This window comes from Canis lupus, chromosome 4 (genome assembly GCF_003254725.2).
Source record: "Canis lupus dingo isolate Sandy chromosome 4, ASM325472v2, whole genome shotgun sequence".
In the NCBI taxonomy this organism is placed as follows: domain Eukaryota; kingdom Metazoa; phylum Chordata; class Mammalia; order Carnivora; family Canidae; genus Canis; species Canis lupus.
In genome coordinates, this window is record NC_064246.1 from 63,663,230 (window position 1) to 63,668,080 (window position 4,851).

A 4,851-nucleotide genomic window follows, 5' to 3' on the forward strand; every position below is an offset into this window, starting at 1 on the left:
ATTTTAATTATGTGCAAATATGTATATATGGACCATTTTAAAATTAAGGGCCTCTGATTTATCTGTATTGACTAAAAATTGTTAAGAGAAAGCAATTGATTGTGATTATTGCCAAGATTGCTCATATTTTCTGATACAAAGAATGGTTAATACTGTTAACATGTAAAGAGCTTTAACAGATGAATAAGAATACAAAGATGAAGTGCTTCCTTCAGCAGCACATATACTAAAATTGGTACAATACAGAGATGTTTAGTATGGCCCTGGTGTGAGGATGACATACAAATTTGTCAAATTCATTAAGCATTCCATATTTTTTAGAAAGTTAAAAAAATACAAAGATGAAAAGCTTGGGAGGTGAGTGCAAAGAATTTGAATGGATTACAGGAAAATTAAGGCAAATACCTATTAAGTTCATGAATAGATATCTGATATAATTAATAATAAAATAGATATTGAAGTAGTTATTTCATTCAATGTAATCAAACTTGTGAAGATTAAAATTATTGATAGTAGCTAGTGTTGTAAATAGTGTGATGAAATAAATATTTTAAATAGTTCATGGTATTCTGCAGTATCTTTTGAAAGGGTGATTTGAGAATATCTACGAAAATTGTTAATTGCCTAATCTAGCAATTCTACTTCTAGGAAATCATTTTACAGCACCGTCACTACAGTACACAAAATTTATCCTGTAGTACGTTAGTAGACTTTATTTATAACAATAAAAAATTAAATATAAAAGTCTGTCAATAGGAAATTGGTAAATAAACATGGGATAACTATTCAATACTGTGCAGCTTAAAAATGATAGAAATTATATATACTGATATGAAATAGTAATAATATCTAACACTATTGAGCACATATAGTATGTTAGAAAGTTTCCAACTATCCTAGGATAGTTATCATTATCATTCCACTTTAATATTGTGTAAACTGAGGCACAGGTTGAGTAACTTAACCAAAATTTACAAGGCAGAAACTTTATCTTAGCCTAAACTAACCAGAACATGGTAGAGTTCTGTTATATATACCTACATACCTCTATATGAATATACATACCTATCCATACATATAAGCTACTAATTTTGTTTAAAATGTGCAAGGAGGGAATCCCTGGGTGGCTTAGTGGTTTAGCGCCCCCTTCAGCCCAGGGTGTGATCCTGGAGTCCCAGGATTGAGTCCCACGTTGGGCTCCCTGCAGGGAGCTTGTTTCTCCTTCTGCCTGTGTCTCTGCCTCTCTCTTTCTCTCTGTGTCTCTCATGGATAAATAAATAATTCTTTAAAAATAATGTGTAAGGACATATATTTTTATGTGTATCTAAATCTCTGAAAGGATAAATAGTAAATATATATAATATTCATCCCAGGAAAATGGGATCATTGGTTATAGGACTCTCATTTCTTATTTTCTGTACCTCTGTAATTTATCTTGTGCATTATTTCAGTTTTTAAAAATGCAAAACTAGACAAAAAGTGAAAGAAGTTTTTGTTTATCTAATAAAGTTATATATCAAATGTAGTTTGGAAAATCTCTTATAAGAAGTAACATTTTAAACAAATATAAGTTTTTAAAAATGTGCATCCTTGTAGGTCTTGTAAAAGAATCAGGACATGGTTGATCTATTTTGGTTGCCACATGGTATGTTTTGACTGCAACTGCTGAACTGCATTTACAGTAGTCTGCACTGATTTTTTTTAAGAATTTTATTTATTAGAGAGAGAGTGTACAAATGTGCACCCTTAACAGATTGAGCCACCCAGGTGCCCCTGCATTAATTGGTAAGACGTCAAGACAAACTAAAGGGAGAGCCATTCTGTCCATGTGGACATGGCCACATTACCTCATATCATGACAACAAGAGGGAATTTCTATTGCTTGCTGCCCAATTTATTACAACTAATTTTCTAATTTACAAATAACATGAATTTAAAATTATGTTTATGTAGAGGTTACCTACAAAATAGACCACTGCAGAACAAATGGGATTATAAAACTTAGAAAACAGTCACTGAGTTTTGATTTACAGTCTTTATATAGCTATTTTTCTTTAAAGCCATCTCTATGAGTTCTCTGCATGGAAAAACCTACAAATATTTATAAAATATATATCATATATTTTATCTATATTAAATAATTTGATTCTTTACAACAAAATTGTACGGAGGTAATTATTCCCCATAAACTCTCTGTCCCAATTTACCACCTTATGAGGAATGTTTGTTCAGAGATTAAATCACTTCTCCAAGTTCACATTCAATAAGAAACATTGGTGGTGTTTATACAAAGGTCTATTTCATTACCCACTAAAGCTTTATAATATATATTTCTCTATTGACTTATTATTATTCTCATTTTTATCTGATTCAATTTAATTTGCTTTATATAAAATATGGCTTCTAGTTCAAAAATATACTAAAGCACTTTCTCTTCATAATTTAGTGGGCTAATTCATGTGAAAGTTGCAAATTAATAGTACTTAAGGGCTAAATTAACTTTTTTGGATAGTTTTTTTGTATGAAATATTTTAGTGTCTGGTTTTTAATGTTACCATTAAAATCAATATTTCTCTTGTCATAATTTCCCATTACAATCATATAAGATAATTGTATACATTTAGTGCTAATGGGTTATCTTATTTTGCTGCAGCTGTACAGTCTGAAATCCCCTAACATGAGTAATATTTAGTTCTACTTTAAAATGTGACTTTTAAATAAAAATGCATAGATATTTTGGTTTTGCATTTTAAATATAAATACAAAATTCCTTTTAGGAACAAACTATTTATTTATAATGTTTCACGGTATACAAGTTAGTGTACAAATTTAAATTTGAGTGTACTATTTATAATTAAATGTTTTTCTATTAGAAGTTACTTTTAAAATTGTATCTTCAATTTTCATATTTAAATACATATTTTAGTTAGTGAATTGATTCCTATAATCCTACTGCTTTTAAAGTATCAAATAAATTATTCATTTTTATATTTTGTTTCCTAGATTAAATTATAAACATACTCTGGATGATGAAAAGATTTTTATTTGGTTAATATGCTCCTTGAGCTCAGTGTAGCCTTTTAGTATTAGTGGAGACTATGTCTGTTTGCATAAACAGCATCTCTGAGGAGTGAAGTTCTTTGTTCTGGCTGAGGGTAGGTCTGCTTACTGGCAAAGCCAGTACCTTCTTGCCCTATTATTGACCTCGACTTTGACCTGGCTGGACCACCCTCACAGAATGGAGAGTAATAAAGTCCTCTGGCTGACTCAAGCCTGAGTTTAAGCTAAGCAGATATAATCAATCACCTAAAATTAAGTGATGTGGTTTTGTGATGTGGACATTTACTGGGGACTGAGCTGAGATCACCAAACACCATTCATTTAAGTCTTCAGGGCTGTCTCAGAGTAGGATCAAGCATATTTTAACTAGTACTTCAGGAACTATTTACCAGTTTCAGAGTGCAGAAATATGATCTCCCAGCAAGGAAGAAAGAAGGAAAGAAGAGAAGACAGGGAGGGAGGGAATGAGGGAAGGTGGGCGGGCAGAAGAAAGGAAGGAAGGAAGGAAAGAGAGAAAGGAAAAGAGAGAATGAGAATTTCCAGTAACAAGGATAGGCTTATTATAAAAAAGAGTTAAACAAAAGAAACAAAAACTCCTTCAGGAAATATTACCTTTCTTAATTTGTCTCAAACATTGACTGGATCAAACATTGACTGGATCAAGCTCATTATACACTCACATTTCTCAATTGATAAGCAGCATATCTTCTCTAGATAAAATACTTTGTTTTGTAAAAATCAATTTTGGAATAATAGATAATAATCATGCTGTCTTTAGATCCACTTTTAGGATGTTATTTCAAAATCTTGCCTCTTATTCTCCCTCCCCCATCTTTCTGAAGATCAAGATTCTCTTGGACTGTTTTAAATGACCCTGTCTCCTAAATTCCATTCCCACTCTGACCTTTCCCTTTTTAGCTTTACCCCTGGAATCTACCTACACATTTTTTTAACAGAAAGAAAGAAGAAAGAAAGAAAGAAAGAAAGAAAGAAAGAAAGAAAGAAAGAAGAAAGAAAGAAAGAAAGAAAGAAAGAAAGAAAGAAAGAAAGAAAGAAAGAAAGAAAGAAAGAAAGAAAGAAAGAAAGAAAGAAAGAAAGAAGGAAAGAAAGAGAGAGAGAGAGGGAGGGAGGGAGGGAGGAAGGAAGGAAGGAAGGAAGGAAGGAAGGAAGGAAGGAAGGAAGGGAGGAAGGGAGGGAGGGAGGAGGGAAGGGAGGGAGGGAGGAATGCAGTCAGACAGCTAGGCAAAACTTCTTTAACCAGGCAAAGCAAAGCTGCATGAAGCACTGCAAACCACCCAGCAAGGATCACAGTTGTTTTGTGAATAGTGAGGTTTGGAACATCCTATCATATGGTTGTCCCTGATAAATGTATAGTGTAGCTTAGAGAATAAAACTCAAACAATATTAACCTGTTTCTGACTAAAGTTCCACATGCTTCACTAGCCAATGATTTAGCTGGAGACCATGTGTTAAGATATTTTAGAACCTAATGAGTATACATGTTATTGGGATTGAATGTCCTTTTGTCTAAACGAGATGGTGAGTGCCTTTAGAGATTGTATCTTAGATGTTTTATAAAACTTCCCACAAAACCTATAGTATAGTATATTCTATGGTAGTCACTTGATGACTACATCAACTCATCTGAGGCTTATTCTTTTTGGACTATTACTCTCAATAGACAGCTTTAATCTTAAAAAAAAAAAAGATTTTCCTTTATTCATTCATGAAAGACACATAGAGAAAGAGGCAGACACATAGGCAGAGGGAGAAGTAGGCTCTATGCAGGAA

General features: G+C 32.5%; 1 pseudogene; it reads left to right on the forward strand.

Annotated features, from left to right (window-relative positions):
* The first annotated feature begins 202 nt into the window (after nucleotides 1-202).
* Nucleotides 203-318, forward strand: LOC112652031 (U6 spliceosomal RNA; annotated as a pseudogene).
* Nucleotides 319-4,851: the final 4,533 nt, after the last annotated feature.